Source organism: Miscanthus floridulus, unplaced genomic scaffold, assembly GCF_019320115.1.
Source record: "Miscanthus floridulus cultivar M001 unplaced genomic scaffold, ASM1932011v1 os_2536, whole genome shotgun sequence".
Lineage (NCBI taxonomy): Eukaryota > Viridiplantae > Streptophyta > Magnoliopsida > Poales > Poaceae > Miscanthus > Miscanthus floridulus.
The window spans coordinates 1-22,766 of record NW_027098359.1 but is presented as its reverse complement, the minus strand read 5'-3'; the positions used below and the strand labels follow the sequence as shown (position 1 = coordinate 22,766).

Genomic DNA, 22,766 nt, shown 5'->3' with positions numbered 1-22,766 from the left:
AGCCGAACGGGGCCATCATATAGGCTAGACATGTATCTACGCTGATCAATCAATTTTGATTGGTTGTATGCATTGACCATACATATTTATGTAATACTTATGTAATATAAGATTCAGGTCATAATAGGGATACGTGGGTGTTGATGTGCTACAGCCTGTCCGATTGGCTGGGCTTGTTCGTTGCTGGATCGTGAAGAAGTACTGCTGGCTGGTTTGGTGTGAGAGAAAAATACTGTTCCGGCTGGAAATTTACGATCATTTACGAGGCAATAAGCCCAGCTGATCGGGCTGCTAGTTTACGGTGACGGCGATGTAAAAGGTAGTCTTGTCGCTAAAAGATGAGGTGTGACCAAAGGCGACCAAAGGCGTGGGTTCAGACTTCCGAGTCATGTGAATGCCGTTTGGAAAAGGTAACGGGTTGAGAATTGACCTTTGCACCATTTTACCATTTCTTATCTCAAGAAAGAGACATGTAGAAGTTGTAGATAATCCTGTCTCCCTTGTCTAATACTCATCAGAACCCTTGTGTAATCCTCATTAAGAACAATATAGAAGATCACACAAAAGATAAGTACGTGAGGGAAGTCATCTCTTCATTTGGCATTCTAGCTAGTCATATAGTCCACTATACAGATGTACTTAAAAAAAATTAAAACAACTTGTAATTTGGAACGGGAAAAATAGCCTCTAAGACATATACGGGCGTCAATCAATCTTTTAACGGAGGAATTCTTAACAAGAATCACCTTACTCCTTACTTGGCTAGTTGATCAAGTCACCAAAGAGGAGTCTTGGATGACAGCAAGCATCGGTAAAGTCCAGTGGACGTCTCGGGACCCGTTCAGGTCCAGCCGATGGCGACGTCACTGAGCCGCAAAACTAGGACCGGTCGCCATTCCAATCCAGCCCCGGTATCGCACAGAAGCGGCGGGCAGCAGAGCAGCAGCGGGATCGCAGCAGGAAGCTACCGCACCTGATGCGCGTGCGGCGAATGCGTCGCACCGACCGTGATCCGGCGATCCCGAATCCCACTTGCGGCTCCCCGTCGCTCTCACACACCCCCACTTGCGGGCAACCGGACAAAACACGACCTTTTGGGCGTCGGACTCCTCAATCAATCGCCCTGCCCCGCCCGAGTCGTGGGAGGTGCTTCCCCCTTCCCGGCGCGCCGTCGCGCTCGGCTGGTGTTTAAATACAGATGTCATGTGGAGTGTCACAGTAATAATAAAATAAATTATAGAAATATTTATTAATCCATGAGATAAATTTATTAAACTTAATTAATCTATTATTAGCATATATTTAGTGTAGCATAACATTGTCAAATCATGGATTAATTAGATTTAAAAAATTCGTCCCTTAAATTAGTCGTAATCTATGCAATTAATTATTTTTTAATCTATATTTAATACTCAATGTATATGTCCAACCATGTGATATGATAAAGAGTAAATTTTAAAGCTAGAAACTAAACAAGGCCTCAGTAGCTCGTGGCTCGCCCCATCCACGGATCCCCACCCGCCCATCCGTCGCCGTCGCCGTCGCGGCGAAAAAGTCACGTCGTTTAATGGCTCGCGTCGTACGGTGCGCGGGCGCGTGAGAAGGCGATGATGTCTCTCACGCGCCGCGCTGTGGCTTGTCGTAAATGATCGAAAGCTGGAACAATATTTTTTTCTCACACAAATCAGCCAGCAGTACTTTTTTACGAACCAGCAACGATACGAACCAGCCAACCGAACAGACTGGTAGACTATGGTCATGTCCGTTTCTCTTATAATTCGTCTTTTTTAGCTTGTTTTTTTTAGCCGGAACAATATTTTTCTCTCACAACAAATCAGCTGGAACAATGTTTCGGCTTATTTTTCAGCGAAGCGAACGGGACCTATGATACTTGATACACAGATGCAAAATGTTTTATTACACGTATGGGACCTCCAATACTGTTGGCTACAATATTATTATGGGCACCTCCCGAGCTCCAGTTACCCTTATTTTAGTCGGCATGTTAGCTTGTTGGTCAACCGTGTTTTTCTCTTACAGCAAATTAGTATCAGTCGAGCTTATCAACTTAGAAACCGATCAGCGAACGGGCTCAGTGTGTACCTGCGCAAAGCAAAGCTGTGATCAGAAAGATGTTACAGCTGTAACGGTGGCTTTCTGATTGCTATACTGCCAATCGCGCCTACTGTACTTAGTGGTGTCACTGGACTGGACACCAGCTGCACAAACAAACAATGAACAAGCAGCCATTGCAGGAAACCGATGCAGTACTCCCTCCGTTCGTAAAAGAACATAGCATATTCGGTTGGCTGGTTTATATTATTACTGATTCATGAAAAAATATTGCTGACTGATTTATGTGAGAGAAAAATACTATTCCGACTAAAATTTATGATCATTTACGATAAGCCATAGCCAAACGAACAGGCTGCATAATTATAGAATCCATGTCAGTTAAAGTAACTTAATTTTGACCGAGTTTATAGTAAATAATATTAACACTTATGTCCCCAAACAAAATTTATTATGAAAATATACTCCCTCCGTCCCAAAAAAATATAATCCTGGGTTTCAAATCTTGTCTAAAAAAGAATATAAATGTAGACTTGAAATTAATTTTTTCAATAGGACCCACCTATTAAAAATACCACTGCATGTCTAAAACTATCATATTCTATTCATTCGTGAAAAGAACATTCCAGGATGTAACCATTGTTTTTTAGTTTGTAGAATGATAGAGTAAGGGTAAATGCGTAATTTGACACATAAGCTAATCTTACTTCGAAAAGTGAGATTTACATTCTTTCAAAGACAGAGGTACTATTCTATAACTAATCTAACAATATTTATTTTATATCAAGAATGATAGTAGTTTTTTATATAAATTTAATCAAAATTTAAACTATTTGCCCTCAAAATTGCATTGTTTCCTTGACCGAGGGAGTACGTACCACGCGAGTACCAACCCCACTTTCTATCAGAACTCTGGGGAAGTTTTTCTCTGTTTTTTCCCACCCGAGAAAAGGCAGTAGAGTACTGAAGAGCTTACCTCCAGATTGGTGAACCATCATCAACTGAAATGTCTAGTACTACTTAGGGCTTGTTTGGCAGGGCTCCTCTCTGGCTTCAGCTCCGGCTCCTCCAGAGGAGCCCTGCCAAACGTTTTTTTGGAGGAGCCGTTTTTCAGTAAAAAATAGAGGAGCCGGAGCCGTTTTGGAGAAGCCACAATTTGTGGCTCCTCCAAAACGGCTCCGGCTCCTCCGGAGGAGCCCCTCGGGAGGAGCCGTGCCAAACAAGCCCTTATATATCGCGTGCGTTGAGTGCTACAGTCGTCAAGCATACTCCATCAACAGTTAACGTGCCGTTGCCGTTTCTACGCCGCATCACTGCTGACATACAGGCATGTTCGTTTGGCCGTAAATAATTATAAATTTTCTGTCAGAACAGTATTTTTCTCTCACATCAAATCAACCGATAGTAATAATCTACGATCGTTTTAGCCCCAGTCAAACATGCTGATACGTTAAGATTAATTGTCAAGCGTCGAAGAGTCATGGGCACGCAAAGCTAAGGTGCCTCCTGTACAAGTTGAACAGGTAGACGGATTCTCACTTACCCTCGCTTGTGGGTTGTGGCCTTAGAAAAACGCACGCATGCTTTGGAGGCTTTGACCAAACGGAGCCTCGCAATTCTACAAGTACGGAGTACTACTACTCATCAAATACACGACACTGAGCGCGCTGACTATCTCGTGTGAGATGCCAATGGTGCCCACTTGCAGCCTGTTCGGTTGGTTGGTTCGTATCGTTGCTTGTTTATGAAGAAGAATTATTGATTGATTTGTGTGAGAGAAAAATACTATTACGACTGGAAATTTACGCCACAGCCAAACGAACCAGGGACGAATTGTTGGATTGTTCTCCATGCCGTTAGCGGTTACATTGGCAGCTTCAAGGTCAACCACTATTATAACTTATATTAGCTCCAAATTGGCGATTCAAAAGTTGAGACTTTATGTGAGTCGCACTCGTAGACAAGTTCAGGGTCAACCACTATTATAACAAGCTCGAAATGCGAATACTTTTTTGCCACCATTAGGGCCATGCTCTGTTTTTCCCAATCTGCTCTGTCTCATTACTAGTAGCAGTAATCTTTACAATACCAAATTGTTGGCATTGGACGCGAAGAGAAAGAAAAGGGTAAAAACTGAAGTACAGCGGCCTTAGTCCTAGCTAGTAGCTCCAGAGTGGCGCTTCGGCGACGCCGTCGTCGCAGAACGCGGTGGTGACTGTGGGCGGTGGCTCCACGAGCATCGCCTGCGCCAAGCTCGCATAGTACAAGTCCCAGTTCATGTCATTGAACACGTCCAGTTCGAACGGTGGGGAGTCCTCGGCGGCCGAAGAGGACTCCTCGCCGCCGCCGTCGTCGCTGGCCGGGGAGGACGACGTCGACGACGCGGCCGACGCGCGCCTCCTCCTCCGCGGCCGCAGCTTCGCGGCGCTGGAAGCTCTCCACGGCCTCAGCCACGGCGCGGCGGACGTCGGCGAGGCTGGCGTACGAGGAGGCCGCTGGAACGGCGAGCAGCCACGCCGAGTCCGCGAAGTTGAGGCAGCACGCGCCGCCGGCGATGGCGAGCATGGCGGCGTCGTGCGCGCGGGCCGCGGCGTCCGCGGTGTCGAAGGTGCCGAGCCAGAGCCTGCAGCCGCGCCGCCCCGGCACGCGCACCTCGCAGACCCACCGCCCGGCGTTGCCCCGGCGCCGGACGCCGCGGAACACCGGGTGCCGCGTCTCCCGGAACTTGGTGCGCCCCGTGGGGCGCTTCGGCGGCGACGTCCACACTGTCTGGTGGTGCTCCTGCTCCAGCGCGGTGGAGGCCGACGGCGAGCTGCACGGTGAGCCAGACTCGGCGCTCATCTCCTTCTTGATTGGGCACATCTTAGCTACCTCTATTTTCCTTCGCTTCAAGGTGCTGATCTGCGTTGCTCCTGCTTGAAATTTGTCTTGGTGGTTTTTGCGATGCGAATGCCGAATGGTGGGATTTGCGGGCGCATATTTATAGGTGGCGGCTGAAGCAGAAGTAGAAAGCGCCGGAATGGATTGGAGGCACAGGCACAGCCCAGTTCTCACAGCCGAAGAAAGAAAGCAAAAGGGGAATGCATCTGGCTAAGGCCGCCGCAACTTGCAACCAGGCAACAGGGTGTCTTCGAGAGTGGCCTGCAACTTGCGACCATGATACTGCCTTTTGCTTTCCGTTGCCGGTCTCTCTCTGGTTTCCACAAACATTACCTACGACATGTGCCTTCGCGGCCTTTGATTCTTGTGAAGTGTCAGTTTTGGTTAGCTAGCCTGCAGCATTGGTAATAGGAACTCGTCTTGTGTGATTCAGGGTGTTATCCATGGTCAGTGCCTCAGTGGTCAGCACGTCAAATTGACGGGCCTCAAATCAAATTACATGCAGCCTACCATCATGGATTATTTACTATTGACTGATTTGATGTGAGAAAAAATATTATTCTAATTTATAATATATGATCGTATATGAATAAGCGAACATGCTGATGAGCTTTCAATCTCCACTTAGGGAAGGGGAGAGTATCTATGGTGTGTTTGTTCCCTGGCTTAGCCCCTAGCTCGGCTTGCGGGCTTGTTTGGTTCCCTGTTTGGCCTACTAAGCAGGCTTCCTTGTGGAATTGTAAATGATGGTAAATATGTAAATAATCCAGGCTAGTCTGTCTTAGTTTTGCTAGCCAAACTTATCTAGGAACGAATCAAACACACCCTGTGTTTCTTGCAAATGGGAATTGTGATTATGGTGAGTTGGTGATAATCGCATTCAGCATCTCCGTGCAACCGCACTACCTTTTTGGTTTTCAGGACACGATGCCACTGTTCACTCTGTTCAAAAAATAAGTGTATTTTTTTTTCAAGAACATGACTTCACGTGTATTTTATTAAGCAGAAAATAAGTGTAAAAATCTCTTTTTTAAAGAAATTTATGTTATGGGAATGACACATGTGCCCTCATGGAAAGATGGTTATGATTGTGCTTTGGAAACTAAAATATAGCTAAACTTACTGTTATCAATTGCGCCAAGAGGTAAAATTACATTTATTGTGGGATAAAATTTTAATTTTATAATTGCTTATTGTGGAATTGATAGAGTATAAATTAATGGTTTTCTTGGATCCATGCAGCTAATAGTTATTACCAGTAGTAGTTAACTGAGGCTACTTAAGATCCTTAACTAATCGGTCAGCTATTGTCCTACCTACCACACAACTAAATATTACTTCCTCAATTGGGCCCTATTCGCTTTAACTACTTTGGCAGTACTTTTCAGCGAACGAACATTATTTTTCTCTCACAACAAATCAGTATAAGCATCAGCATAAGCCAAATTGATATTATCGTGTATCTAGACATAAGACGTTTTGGCTTTTTTAATGCATTGATTTTATCGTGTATCTAGACATAAGTGTATATATAGAAGCATAACAAAATCTATGTATCTAAAAATATCAAAACATCTTATAATTTGGAATGGAGGGAGTACTTTTTAACTTGTGTTTTCTCGCCGACACAATTAATAGTTAGCTAGTTAGATATCCCACTTCATCCTGGTGTTTTGTTCGGAGACACCGAGGTTGGAGTTGTCCCATATTCCCCCTAATTCAGGTCGAACTTGTCCCTCTCAGATGGCGTGAGTGTCCGTCCGTTCATCTCTCTTCATTGTGTCACAGTAGTGGTCGATTTTTTTTACGTTTTAGCCCTTTTTGAAAGTTTCTCATAAATAGACCCCTGGACGAAAGATTTTAGAAAATGGACCCTTAGCTCGGCGCCATTGATGCTGGCACCGAGCTAACACGTCTCGACGCTAGTGTCCCTGGCGCCGAGCTCCTGGGCTCGGTAGGTGACATAGCAGGGCTGGCGCCAAGCTCGGCGTCGTAGATCTTGGCGTCGAGCTCCCTACCATTTAACCGTGGCCTAACCTTCTTTCCCGAGCGTTCTTCCTCTTCTTTCTCCTCCCTCTCGGGTTTTTTCTCTCCCCACTTCACCCTACCTCACGTATCGGCATATTGGACCTTGGAAACTTTGATTTGATCCGTAGATCTTCGAGAGCAAGGTATCATCGCTCCCCTCCTAGTTTTTTCACACGATTCGGTATATATTAGTCAGATTTTTAAACATAATAATCGTCATCACTTAGGGTTTCATTCTATTCCTCAATATATGTATTATACAACCGTAGAATGATGCCAAGGCGTGGAAAATCTAGCAAACCTAGGTGCATGTAGTTATGTTATGAGTTCATTGTTGTGCATCAAATGGGAAACCTTAGGTTTAGGGTTTAATGTTAACTACTTTCGGTTCTTAGAAAGAAATTGGTTGTATTGTAGTTATGGTTCTTATTGACATTTATTTGTGATGTTTTGATTTATATTTGTTAAATTACATCTGTTTTGTTAGATGCAAGAAATATTTCGGGAGGAGTTTTGGTGAAAATGGGTCCGTCCTCGAGAATTATACCCCGACGCGTCTAGCAAAGATGCCCCCGTCCCTCCTGACCTTCCTGTCCTTAACTGTGACTGTGGTTTCCCGGCCCATGTTTTTCAATCAAAACATCCGGACACAGCGACACATTGCTTCTATACATGCAGTCGTTTTAATGTAAAAAATTGTTTTCACTATCCTTTTTCTTTATTTGTGTAAGTATGGTACTAATATTTGTTGCAATCTTGTTGTGTAGGACCATGAGAGGTGCTTTTTCTTTCAGTGGATCGATGGTGCAAACAAGTTTGATCCTAGATACCTTCTTTTCGACGATTGGTTTAGAGGGAGACATCCACGTGAGCACTTCAAGCGGTGGGTTCCACCCCCCAACCCTCCGCCAATGATGGCTAAGGAGAAGCACCTAACCACAGTTAGACGACTCAAGGAACCTCCTCTGTGCGATTATAGAGATCGAGCTATGATAAACCCAGAGAATACGTTGGAGTTTGTGTGTCCAAATAAGCATGAAGTAAGTGCAAAGTGTATGTGTTGAAATATTGAGCTATATGTGTTCATGTAGTAATGTCTACTTATTTAGGTGTTTTCAATGGCGAAGTGTCGTTTCAAGGATTGGTTGTATGGTCCTAAGAACCAATGGCTGGAAGAACCGCGAAAGGTTAAGGAAAAGAAGAAAGGAAAGATAATTTACAAAGCACCTCCTGTCATGTGCGAATGTGGTGTTAAATCCAACTATGACCTAGTCCCTTCGGAGTTTGGAATAAGCCATTATTGTGGCCATATGGTTGAGTATGATAAGATTGGTTATTTTTGTGGTAAACATGAAATCGTATTTTGTTTCTTTTGCAAAGACATATATGATATAATTTTTCGTTTGAACATAGCACTAGGAAATGCAGGTGGGAATGTTATGATGGTAAAGCTAAGTTCTTGGATGAACTGAAGAAGAGACAAGTAATTGCATGGAAGAGGGGATATGGATCTGACTATGTCAACATATTTGTTAAACATCACAAAGAAAAGATGCGTGAGTTTGCTAGACAACGCGGTATTTGTAACCCGATCGATGTTGGGCTTAACAAATGGGGATTTGAGAGACGGATGACGTTAGAGGAGGAGAGGGCAAGGAATGAGGCAAGGGAGGAGACAAGAGTACAGATGTAGGTCTTGAACGAGCATGTTGTTGCATTATGTGCCAGTGAGTGCTTGAAAGCATTTTTTCGTTGCCTGATTTTAAATATAATATAATCGCGTTGCTAACTGATTGCATTTCATACATGAAGGGATTGGTTGCAGCGAGGAACATGCCGTAGAGCTGGCTTGTGCAAGGTATGAGGAGAAGAAGTTAGATGAGCATAGATCACGAGTTGGTCGCACCGTTCAATCATCAATTGTGTTGTCTGATGAGGGGGACAAGGATGAGGATGACACTAGCAGACTAATTGAGCTCATTGCTCTAGCAGAGGTAGACTTGTAGGCACAAGAGGCTGAGGACGATACTGACAGACTGAGCGAGCTCATCGGTCTAGCAGAGGCGGGCTTATAGGCAGAGAAGGATGATGACGCGTTCTTCACTCAGGCCACAGTGGCCGTAGATGAAACGGAGGCCGCTTACTACAGGCGACAGGCAGGTCAGAGCAACACAGGTGAGCCTAGCCACAGCAACAGGGTTGTAGTAGAGGACTTGTACTCGGATGATGAGTTGCTTACTCAGTATGTTTCAGACTGAGGATTTGGAAGTGCATTTGCCCCTATGTGTACTGTAGGCACGTACTTCTAGTATTATTATGTTGTTTAATGTGGCATAGTATTGAACTTTTTCATTATGGTGTTGTTTTCATTATTTATGGTCTCAATATTCCGCTTAATGTTACGGACGTATTAAAATGTGAACACGTGTTGCAAATAAAACCTAACGACGTATGACATTATATAATTCAACACACGAAACATATGAAAATGGCATGAGAGAACATGTACCGAACCTAGGTACAGAGTGTGAAAAACACATAGATGTGGCAGGTGAAAAAGATAAAGTCATCCTAGTAATGTGGCCACATAGCAAATTGTGTTGCACCGTCTCCATTAGCCTCCCGTTGTTGTGGTGGTGGCGGGGGTGACGGGGGAGGCCCCTTGTTCTTGTGGTTAGGGCAGGTGCAATATGGATCATTGCAGAGTGTCTCCTATAAATTGGCACCATTGTTGTTGTCGTCCTAGTAATTGCTACTAACTTCCCTTTCTAGATCAAAGATACGGTCTTGTAGATAGTAGATGTACTCCGCATGCGGATAAATAGGTCGAGGATCGACCCACCTACTGAACCGACAGTTTTCTTCAGCCAAGGAAGACTACAATAAGTATGTTATGTAAGTTATACAAGAGAAACATATTGAAGAAACAAATAGTAATAGCAATTACCCATGCTCGTGGGCATTTGAAGAACCGACGACCTCCATCTATTTCCTCGGTGAACATCTGCACTAGGTAGTTCGCACCATGCATGTATTTTGGCCACTCTTCTTTCCTTTCATCGTATCCTCTCAGCGGTGCCTCTTTGGTGAAATCACTTTTACTCTCAACTGGAAACCTGTCATAAAGAGCTTCCTCAAAGAAATTGGGACCAAGAGGATCCTCTCACCTAACGGTAGTTCCCTTCTCCTTTTCTCACCCTCTAGACGACCCTCTAGATATTGGTACTGCAACAAAAGAAAATACTGAGGAGTGTTCTTCTTCCTTGTGTGTGAATGAGAGGGAGTGAGTGGTTATTTATAGGTTGAGAGGAGGAATGGAGGCCTCTCAATGTGTCATGTCAGCGATCCGTGTGCCTCTTTACCTCAGCCCTTGGATCAAATAGTCATAAGATGGATGGTGGAGATAGAGTGGAGTTGTGCTTCTTTGCATGCCAGTACTATGTCAGTGATGTGATAAATCGCTACTGTCCTTGTATCTGAAAAGTCTATTTTTTGTCTGAAAAGCATAGAATCGTTCACTGTTGCTTGGTAACCCTAGATTCATTTACAAAGCGTATGTACGATACGTTTGGATTATACATGTTCTAACAAATTTATAGTTAATCCGTGTACTATATTTGTGCCTTTTTAGCAGTGTAGTATGATTAATGATTCATGGAAAAAATTCACAAGAGTTTCCCTTGTTTTAGGAGCATCTACAGTTATAAACAGAGACATCATTATATATTCCAAACATTTAATCATCCAAGGAGCAAAATGCAACCACAACGAACATCACAACCAACATAATATGTCATGCACAGTCCAAATAGTCCACAATGTCAATACAGTCCCAAATAGTTACAGAAAAGTAAATATAAAATCCATAATAGTGCATACTAACAACTACCACATCCCTCACTGCCTTCTACTCTTGCCCTTACCCTTGTGACCAAGAGCGCTCGTACTTGGAGTGTAAGGGTCACACGGATGGCATCACCTAGTGCTTAGAGGTGGTGTAGGATGAGTCGAGGGAGCATCATGGAGCTGAGAGGGGCCAAGCTCCTCGCGCCTCTTGTCCACGTTGTCATTGTCATCTTCCTCGTCCTCGTCCCCGTCCCCTATAGCATCTTGGCTAGATGAACCCAAGTCTCCTCTGCTTGCGGAAGGAACGTACATGTCTTGCATCGTGTCTGTCCTGCAACCACAATGACCAGTCGCACGGCATAGACGACGTGATAGCCTTTGTTGTACAAAACTATGTTAACTCAAACAATCTAACGTATTAATGATATGTTTGAAAGAATATTTTTAATCTTACATCTAGGAAGCCAAGCATGTAGTCGTCCCTGACTCTCGGCCGAATGCGCTCCATCTCTTCAACTGAGCATTTGAGTGTATTGCCTTACAACAAAGTTCTCAGTAATGATACTTCTAAACGGATAGCAATAGGTTTTGTTTTCTTTTGTAAAAGAATCTAACCTATTATAAGGGTGATACGGCTCGAAGGTGGCACTAACTAAAATAGATAACTCCTAATGTCGGTCCAAAAATGCCTAATGTAATGTTGTTCAACTTAACATAGAAAAATAAGGCAATTGACTTACCACTCTGTCTAAGATCGGTCCTGCCTCCACCTGCCTTTCTGCACGAGTCGATTGGTCGTACGTCGTGTCTTCATCGTCGGATGACTCGATGTCGGCGTAGTCATCTTCTGTCCACTATACCCTCAGCCTGCAACGTGTCGCATGCTGGTACCAAGCTTGGTACCGCCTGAACTCATGGTTCGTGCGTGGCTCATTATTGTTGTCTATGTTGTCGTGCATCTCCTCCCATTGCTCAATGAAGGACTGGTGGTGCCTCTCCCAGTAAAAAATCTTCTTGTTCTTCTAACGATCCAATCTACATGTATGTCATCGTTACTTGAATTCAGAAACATGTCACCATATTAATAGAAATGGACCATCACGAGACATATGAAATATCAAAACACTTATTTATGTAAGTCAACACCAGTCGAGAACAGAGACATAGACCAAAGTTGTCTCACTCCAAATTGGCATGCAACCCTATCTGGCAGGTGAAACTCAACAGCATACACTACAAACTTCTAACCCTTGCGCAACGACGAGAAAACGTTGCAATAGGCCCAATTTTGTTGCAAAAGGTAGTTCATACCACGAAATCGCGTTTGTTGGCAATGGTTGCAAAAAGTCACGTTGCAATAAGAACTTACAACCGTTGCTAGTTTGGCGTTGCAAGAGTTAGCTTTTCTTGCAACGTTGCCAAGCATTGCAATAGGATGTTATTGCAACATTCATTGGCGTGGCAATACGAGCACTTGCCACGTTCGTCTTCAGTGCGAGAGGTGGTAAATACAACGAGCGATAGCGTGGCAATAGATTTTTATTGCCATGCTATAATTTTGTTGCTTAAGGTGTTGTTGCCACGACCGTTCTGCCGTGGCAAGTAAATCATTTGCCACGCAATGTAATCGTTCGGAGAGAGTATACATTATTGCCACGCTTGTCTTGGCGTGGCAATAGTATCATTTGCCGCGCAAATTTATCCGTTGCGAGATACCGTTCATTATTGCCACGGCCCGCGTTGCCGTTACAACAGTATCATTTGCCATGCAATTTTATTCGTTGCGATATACCGTTCATTATTGCCATGACCTCGGTGCCGTTGCAACAGTAGAATTTTGCCACGCAATTTTATTCGTTGCGGAAGTTAATTGTTATTGCAACAATAGTCATGCCGTGGCAATAGTATTATTTGCAACGTAAATAAGTCTGTTACCATACAACATATTGCCACGCATCACGGCTTGTAGGTATAGCTTTTATTGGCAACGCTAGAACATTTAATTTTGGTTTAATAAATCATCATTGGCAAATCAATAAAACCATATCAAAAAGCAATTGCACCCACATATATTAATTATAATTAATCATTCAATATGTTGCCAAACCCATGAAATAGTAGCTAAAATCATAAACGAGTGTACAATTAACTCATTATTTGACAACTTTTTACAAACTTCCTAACATCTATGCAGCACTTGAGAAATTCCTAGCAGCCCAACATGTTGTCTCCTCGGCTATGTCCTCGCTTGATTATGAGCCTCCCACCGAAACCTGTCCACACTACTACCAAAAGAATATGATTGGGATATTAGAACAATATTAAGTTTACTAATTTTTGCACAAATGTAAAGAGATGAAGATTTGGATAGAATATGGTTGTAATTAAGCAAAAGTAGAATTAAGCAAAATGGAATGAGTGTTGTCAATTTAATTAAGCAAAAGTAGAACTAAAAATTACAAAGCCTAGTACTACAGCAAGTACTCAATGAACAGCACCTCCTGCTGGGAGCCGCATACAAATCATTAATGATGAAATACAGCACAAAAAGACATTTTGACATTATAAGAACTGTGCACAAGGTTGTCTGATAACATATTGTAGTTATTACCATCTTCTTTTTCTAATTTCTTGTTTTATTCATCAGCTGCTATGAACCAATCCAACCCATGAATTTGTAACTAAACATATTATGTTGATGGCACGCCAATCCATTTCAGTTCTTGCAAAGGATTATGTGACAGAATATATATATACACACACACATTGGAAAAGGTATAAAAAGGTCGAATGCATGCGGGCAGAAAGATCAACAAGAATTTTCTTTTACCTTTTTCAGCTCCTCAAAGTTTGCTATTGTAGACCGCTACAAGTTTCCTTTATGCCTGGTGTGTCCGAAAGAAGCGACTGTGGTGAAAACAAATACAAGTAGGGGAGGTAGCATAGAGCATCTATCTGTACAGGAGGTAGCATAGAGCATCTATCTGTACAAGCACAAAAGGACAAGCATTTGAGTAGTCAGTTCTGACATTTTAAATCGAGAATGTTTCTATATCTGAGTAACAAAAAATTGTGCTTCATCTAATTAAATAAGTTCAAACATTGCAATTTGAGCTGTTTGATATATCTATGTATCCAATAAAGTAGAGGACCAACATGTATTGAGTTGCAACTACTAATTAGAGAACAATCAAAGTTCATTTTGAACTGATGAATAACGAGTACTGGCTATTAGCCATGCTTGCTTCATGAATAGTCGGACAACCACCCCCAGCCTCTGCATGAGAGGGTACTTATTGGCATACTTCCTAACATCTATGCAGCACTTGAGAAATTCCTAGCAGCCCAACATGTCATCGCCTCGTCTATGTCCTCGCTTGATTATGAGCCTTCCAATGAAACCTTGTCCACCTACTGCCAAAAGAATATGAATTGGGATATTAGAACAATATTAAGTTTACTAAATTTTGCACAAATGTAAAGAGATGAAGATATAAAATGGTTCTAATTTCTAATTTCATATACAAAAGCCATCAAACCAAGCTTTTGCATAGTTGAAGTTCTACTACAATCCTGCCTGAAGGCGTTGCATATGTTTACAGTAGCAGCTGCCTTCTCTGAATTTTTAAGGCAGCAACAGTTTAGTTGATTAGAAAAATCATAACTTGAGTTGTAGACAACGAAAAATTATATTCTTTAACAATATGGAAAGCCCATGAAATTCTCTACATCTTTCTAGTTATTTGTTAAATAAGATTCTGCAGTTATCATGGTCAAAAAACACAAACAACCACTGCTGTCCAGACCTAGGTTAAAACCTGACCGGCTACTTTCAAATTCATAACTGCAAATAGAGAGACAGGGGAGAGCTGGAGGTCGGCGATGTGTAGCAATTGGTGCAGGTGCGAGTGTGACAGCTACAACTTAATGTCATGGTTACCAGAAGCTACTTGGCATAGAGAAATTCAGCCTAGCAACAGGCATTAGCCACTAATAATCATGGTTACCTATCCAAGGCATTGTCATACACCCCCTTTCCCCTACCATCATGCTACTGAATTGAATAATAAAAAGAGAACAGAGTAAAGGGAGCACACTTAAGCTTGAAAACACTGGCAAACAACTAGAAGTTAGGCACTAGGAATTAAGTCTCTGGTCTTGCGCATACCTAATCAAGGAGTAGTAAAGTGGCAAATGGTGAGTTGATTAGCATTTGAGCCCATCAACCTCAGCTAGTACATACTGGCTATAGGATCAGATGATATCTAAAAAAAATTGAGCCCTTGCTGCCTTATTACAGGGAAGAGCAAGATGCATAGCAGATGCACCATCCTTCAATTTCTCATTATTGACAAGATGTTCTGTTTTCCAGTCAAGTTTTAGAAATCTCATAGAGGACTACAATTATTCAAAATACAATGGAAATTCACATGAATACTAAAAAAACATTTTAAAAATGGAAAGCCCTATGAATTGTTGTTACCTTATTCACCCAATCTGGAAAAGCAACACTGAACAGAGGTGTTTGTAGTTTGGTATTTTGGTAGAATATTCAACATTTCCTGCTTACATATTTAATAGTGTGATCACATAAGAAGCTACGTCAAACAGAAAAAAGCAGCACTGTTAATATTACTCCATTTAAAAACCATGTTAAGTGTTTCATTTAAAAATTAGAAAGTGAGTAGTAAGAAAAGTTTGATATCATCATAAAATATACTCTATTGGCAATCATAATACAGGAACATTTTTTCTCTATTATTATGAGCTCTCTACTTGGCAGCACTTTGGACTCCTGCCATAGTCAATTCTTCTGGAGGCCTTGCTTAGCCTGTTAACCGAAGATTCCAATCTAGGCAAGAGATAGCCAATATTTTTTCTTATAGGAAATAACACTATTCTTATACAGGATTAATTGTTTTTATACAAGAGCAAATGCTATACCTAATGTCTATTTGCATACTTCCTTCATCATAATGCAAAATTCAGGGGACACTCCCATCCAATACTACATAAGCACATCACTCCTCTCCAAAATATGTTATTCAGCCATACGTAGCTCAAAATAGGTCGCCATGTGATTGTATTATATATTCTACAACAATATATATACAGACACAGTGCTTGGCCATGTGATTCACCCAAGTAATACAGAGTACTGGAATTTGTACAGATACAATCAAATCATTCACCAAATATTGTGTTTTCATATAAATCAGCCACTGTCAACTGACAGATACAAACCAAATCAGGCACTTTCAGTACTAGAGGGGGGTAACAGCGAGATATGAACCAGATGCGATAGAGATAGTAGGAATAATTTAATATTAATAGCTAACGATTTCGATGCTATCGAACGCACCCAAATCTAAATCACAATGAAGCACAAGGAACATATCGATCACGAGAAAACAATTGTGTAAAAAGGCAGGAGAGAAACATTGCATTGAAACAAGATCATATCATGATGTAGGCACGAGATGGGTTGGGTTTGGCTGGGCTGGACATGCACCTTTCTGCTGTTATCATGGTCAAAAAACACAAACACCCACTGCTGTCCAGACCAAGGTCAAAACCTGACCGGCTACTTTCAAAATTCATAACTCTAATTCTCTAGGTCTAAAATCATGACCTTTCACAACGACAAAACATCTCTAAACCCTCTACAACTTTTATATTATCAAGTATCACAGAAAAGGTAGATTACTACTCAGAACAACTCACCCAATCAAACTTGCACAAGCTGCAGTTTTCAGCACGCATGTTCAATGTATTTTCTACATTCCTAGTTCAACAAGGAAGGTCACATTTGATAAAATTTCATTAAATCATGCAAGAATTTAGATTCCAATTAGCTGGTTGTTACCTTCCTCCTTTTGGGATTATTTCTTGTCCTATTCATCAGCTGTTGTGAAGTGATATATGTCTTCGATGTAGTCACATTTGTAGTGTTTCGTTGAAAAGAGCTCTGCTGGGAGGTGCAGTACTTTCTAGTGGAGCGTGTAGGTGCTGGTGCACCTTTTTGTACGGTGACAACGCTTCTAGGCTGAGTCTACAACATCAAGTTTGTTTGATCTATTTTAGCTACAGTTGATGGTACATGGAACATAGTGAAATAATGTCATTACCTCCTGTAAACCCATCTTCATTTTCATTTTTCATGTCCACCGGTCTCATCTTCCTCTTGTATGATTGGTGCAACTGTGTACTAGCATTGTTTTGCAGGGTACTCTATACATACAAATATTGGTGGTGAAAGATTAGGCATCACAATCATAAGATTATCAAGAGTACAAATGATAAAAAATTATTCTAATTACCATAATCATAGCTCCTTCTTTGTGCTGCGCTAGCATATTAAGGAATTCTTGCTTTCATTTCTTCTCTTAAGTTTATCTTAGCATTTTCCAGGTCCTCTTGCATCCTCCTCCTATTTTCTTCTTTCTCCCTTTCCCTTTCTGCAGCTTCTTGCGCAATCTGTTCTTGAGCTTGTCAACCTCCGCTTCTAAAGCAATGCTCTTCTCCCTAGCTGCAGCTTGAGCACGTGCATGTACTTCAAGGTTCTCTTTCATAAGTTCTCTGCGAGTTCGATACGTAGCCAAATATCCATGCCCAAGTAATTTGGATGATTTGATTTTGTGTTTTTCTCTTTGTAGCATGACTGGAAAATCATGTTCTCCTCAACAGTTGTAAGTGCCGGTCTATCAGGTTCTAATCCAATCTCACCAAGTTTCATGTTGCATTTTCCTAAATTAAATAACAGAACCTGTAAAGAGTTGCTTGACACTACCAGCAGCTATAAAAAAGGTTGATGAAAACATTTACTTACATATACTGAAGCTGATACATGATTGACCATGCGCCATGTTTGTGTGAGTGGTCCTCCAAAGAAGAAGATCGCTTGGCTCTTCACCAGTTTCTTGGTCTCTCTAGGATGCCAAAAAATTCAGCACACAAGTATTGCATCATAGAAGGGAAGGACTAGATTAGTGTATCTAATGATTACCAGCTCAAAGCTACATTGTGAGAAGTTCTTGAACCCATCACATGCTTGGTTCTTTGCTGCTGACGGTTGGAGGAGTTCTGGCTGCTAAGTTTCTGCAGAATGAGAACAAGTGGTATGTAATAATGTTAACTTTGGTCCATCAATTTTGTTTGACAAAGTAGATTTTACTAGCACTGACCTTGAATTTATTAGATCCAAAATACAACTGCAAGTAGTGCCACTCAAAAAGGTGTATTTCTTCGAGTTTATTTCGTATCCTCTCACCATAACTATTATAAGCCTTGTATGTGGCACTCACATCAGATCGCCATCCTCTGTACCGCTCCTGGCAATTTTCCATATTTTCTCTTTTCTTTTATCCACATCATCAATGTTGATGAAGTTCCACCTAAGCTGTTTACAATTAAAAAGCAATGAAAACTTGTGTTTTGCAGCTTGGCAAAATCTGTAGCATTTAGTCTCCAACATGCATATTTTTGTGTATTGAGAACTGTGTCGACTATATTTTTGTATATTGAGAACTGTGTTCACTAGACCTAATCAAGAGTGTGGACAAATATTAGGCGGTGTGGACAAATATTGTCAAATGGAGTATTAAGTTGATTCCTTCTGGAATCCAATTTTAATGTCTGGTCCATACTAAAAAATAGATGTTTTAAGACATGCATGTTTACTGTTTTCTGGAGTATTAAGCTGATTTGGCATCTAAATTAACTAGAGGAGAGGCATGTGAATCCAAAGATTTTCCAGAACCTCTTCTCTAACTGAGGGCTGAGGGCGTATGACATTTTCTAACTGATTTTTAGCTACATGTTCTCTATTAGCAAATTTGCTTAGTAATGTACTCACTTTTTTGGACAGTAAAACGAGCAACAGCAATGTTCCTTAATAAAAAATAGTACACATCATACCAGTATCTCTTTCTGCAATTTCTAGTTTGACTTCTTCCTTTATATCCTTCCAACTGTTTACTCCAATTAGTGGGGCCCATTGCCTTGTAAATAAAACGACCTCATCGACAAATGCACGGGTATTCGGTCCAATGGGGTCCTCCATGGCTATCTGAAAATTCGATTGGGAGTGATGTGTGAATGCGTTCCTTAACTCTCTTGTTGCCTACTGTTAATCCTTTAACAGTGCCACGGCCTCTTTTCTTGCGTTCATTGGAGCCATGTCCTTGCAAAAAAGACAATAACAATCTTGAGCTGTAGTAGTTCACAATTAAGATATGTGAACCCAATATTAAAGTACATGCATTATCACAAACCGTTTCCCTCCGTCTCTTGCCTTCCTTGCATGGCTTGGCCTATTTGAGGGTGGTGTCGCATTGCTTCCATTGCTTTCGTCGTCTTCGTCTACGATTGCATTGGTGTCACGTTGTTCGACAAATGCCACTGCACACAAGGTTAAAGGTTCAGTTTTAAAAAAATTAGTACTAAACAACATTGGTTGAAGAAGGAAAATAAATTACTAATTTCTGGAAATGTCCCCTTTCATCCTTAAAATTCCTTGTACGTGTTGACTGCTTGTTTGCCTAGTGTCATCCTTAAATCTGTTAGTCACCAAAAAATGTAGATGAGGTGTAGTTTAATATAAGGTGCTAAGATTTTGCTTAATACGAAAACATATGCAAAAACATAGATGATATACTATTGGATTGTTTCCGGTCGTAGCTTCTTTAGCCAGTCCTTGTATGCATCAAAAGGATCATCCATAAACAGATGCTCATCTTCTTCCAGCTGCTGCCTTGGTCACTTGAGGGGTGTTATGCTGACTTGTTGTGCTGTCTCTTGTTCCTTTGAGAGTACTAATCTGATTTCCTTCTCACTCTCATTGTCTTGTAGCATAATCTCTGCATGTCTGATAAAATCGAGGGGCTGAAGACTTGCAACATCTCTTCCACAACGCTTCTTGTAGTACAAGAAGTCCCAGGCATTATACCCAAGCTGGTCCTTAAGAGATGTCAAGGTTGACAATTTTATATGAGGCCTTTCCAATTTGAACATTACATAATCCTGATCTGGAAGTCCATTCTTGCAATGAACATAAGAGTCCACATTTCACCCGTGCCACTGCATAAATAGGACAATGGTTGATAAATAAACAAGAATAAAAAAAAGGTAAAGTATTACATATATATAAGTAATGGAACTAAATATCATTGAATTCAGGATTCTATTTTTAGATGGTTTCTGTAATCCCATTATAGAGTAGGCACATGCAACATGAGAAATTCAATGCCTGATGCAGAAAAAGGTTAACTACATCCATACATTTTTGTGTAGTTAAACATTGATATTTAAGCATAGAAAACGATCTCAGACTTTGTATTCCTAAATCGAAACATACATGTTTACTTTCTGTAATTTCAGACAAGCAAAACAAATACCGAGCAAGTAATTGCCTTTTCTTAAACATCTTTTTTTATCATGACCAAAATATGCAAGCAACAAATGCTTGAAAACCCTAAACCCCTCACAATCTGTAGAATTTGCTGTGATGCGAGATTAAATATGAATCAAAAAACCTAGATTAATTAATCATTGTACCCGGGGGACATATGGAGAAGAGAACCCAAGATCATCTTCTACTTCAAGGGTGGCCTCAGTATATCGATGGCGATGGGTACCCAAGGCGGTGGAGTCTATGCTGGCGCTGATGCCTATGAACGAAGCGCCGTCCTGCCTGAAGGCGTTGCCAGTGGCGTCCTCAACGGAGGCGATGATGGGGGCGTCCTGGACCAAGGTGGCGAAGGCGGCGGCGTCATGGCCCTCACGCGGTCCTGGGAGACGGATCGCGATCTAATTAGGGGAGGGGGAGGGATACGCGCGGTTGATTTCTCACTCTGTAGACCGGGCCAATGGGAGAGGGAGGGGTCCGACGTGAAGGGGAGGGGATCTGAGGAAGGCAGATGGGAGACGGGGGAAGGGAGGAGGGTATGTCAATGGGGAAGGGTCTTACTTCGATGGGAGGCGTCGCAGAGGGGCCGCAGCAGGAGGCGTGGGGGAGGGGAGTCGTAGAGGCCAGAGTGGCGGCAATAGGCCACCATCGGCGGATTTGGCTCAGGGAGATTGGGCGGGTGCGAAAAGTTTTTAGGCGCGGCAGTTGAAGATTTTTGTGGAGATTTTCGTCCTCGGCGCGATGAGGAGATACAGGCGGGAGAGGAGCGAATTTTTTGGTATGCCAAACAAAGGAGGCACGCTCACACACAAGAAATTGAAAAAAAATGACGTTTGGTGTTATATGATTATGCCAGTTGTTCTTTTTATTTAATGCTAAATTTACTTGCTCTTTTCTAGTTATGCAAACTTATCAGAAACAAATACAACCAGACAAGAATGTCTCTTTGATTTTGAAAGAAAAACAAATATAATCATAGCATTTTGTAAGAAGCCACTAAGCAACTCAACAAGCTTTTTGTCTAGACTATAGGTGTTTTATTTCTACACCGGAAACAATGTTTATACTTATGTTATAAGTAAAAAGAAAATTATAAATTTGTGACAAAACATATGGCAAGATCAAAACTCTGTTAACCCATTTTTTCTTTTTCTTAAACAGTGATCCATTACAAAGTCCTCATGGAGGCGGCGTCGGGGGATCCTGGATGGATCACGATCTAATTTTGGGGAGGGGAAACGAATAGGCAGGTATGGGGGGAGGAACCGACGATACCTAGGTGCTTCGCGGGGTCACACTACAAGCCCATTACAAAGTCCTCCAAGCCTGCTTTACACCCCCTATAAGGTTTCACCATGGGTACCAACACCACTGCAGAAGTAGTAGTACCCACTAGAAGTAGGCAATGACGTGCCACTCAATGGATGAGACATAGGCAATGACATGCCCCTATGATCATGTTGAGGCACTCGGTGACATACGACATCGCACTTGGTAGCATATGACATGACACTTGAGAGGATGAGACTACATATCAAGTTGTTGTTCGACGTGGCAATCCTAGTTACATATGACACAACATCTACCTAACATAGTCAAAGATGTGGCACTCGTGGACACGATGAGGTAGGCACTCAATGGCATAAGACAACACTCAAAACGAGCATATCACATATCTAGGCGACGTGGCACGCTCGGTACGACATCACTGACATAGGAAGACAAGCAAAACGATATGACATTAAATGGAATATGATTCGTAGTTACTAGTTGGACAGGATACAAATATGTTTTTAAAAAATCAGTTGCAATGATTAGCATACAATTAGAAAAAAGGAGTTTGATACTTATTTACTAGTTGGACATGATAGAAATATGTTTTTTTAAAAAGTAAAGTAATCAGTAGGAATGATTATAATAGAATTAGGAAAAAATGGAATATGATATTTAGTTACTAGCTGGACATGATAGAAATATGTTTTTAAAAAAATTAAGTTGGACGATTAAGCATAGAATTAGAAAACAAAACGATAGAAATATGTTTTAAAAAAAAATTAAGTTGGAACAATTAGCATAGATTAGAAAACAAAAAAGTTGGTACTTTAGTGGGCACAGCCAAGGACCAGCGGCCGCGCCAAGCCAACCCCTACGGGGAGCCTAGCAAAGCTACCGGCCTCAACTGGCCCAGAAGAGTAACAATTTCGTGAAATAGCGCTTGATATGAGAAGTTCAGTGTGGTTTGGTGGCTTCAGCTTTTAAGCTGAGTTTTGCATCTCCGAATTGGTGAGGTGGCACTAAGGAACCAAGCTTTGGCAACAGAAGTGGAACAATCAACACACTTTGTTAACGGGCCAGTCCAGAAGTGGAACAAACGCGGCCGCCTCGCCCTCTCCTACTTCTCCTCTCCCCCTTCTTCCCCGCCCCGCCGCCACTTTCCCCCAACTCTTCACCACCGAAGCGCCGCCGCATACAAGGCGAAGCAGCACCGGAAGGAGAAGGAGAGAAGAGAGAGTCCTCCCCACCGTGCCCGCTG

The 22,766-nt window shown here is 41.9% G+C and overlaps 2 pseudogenes; both read right to left on the bottom strand.

Annotated features, from left to right (window-relative positions):
* Positions 1 to 4,053: 4,053 nt before the first annotated feature.
* Positions 4,054 to 5,364, bottom strand: LOC136535106 (dehydration-responsive element-binding protein 1A-like; annotated as a pseudogene).
* An 11,855-nt stretch (positions 5,365 to 17,219) lies between these two features.
* LOC136535105 (uncharacterized) lies at positions 17,220 to 20,882 on the bottom strand (annotated as a pseudogene).
* Between the last annotated feature and the right edge of the window lie 1,884 nt (positions 20,883 to 22,766).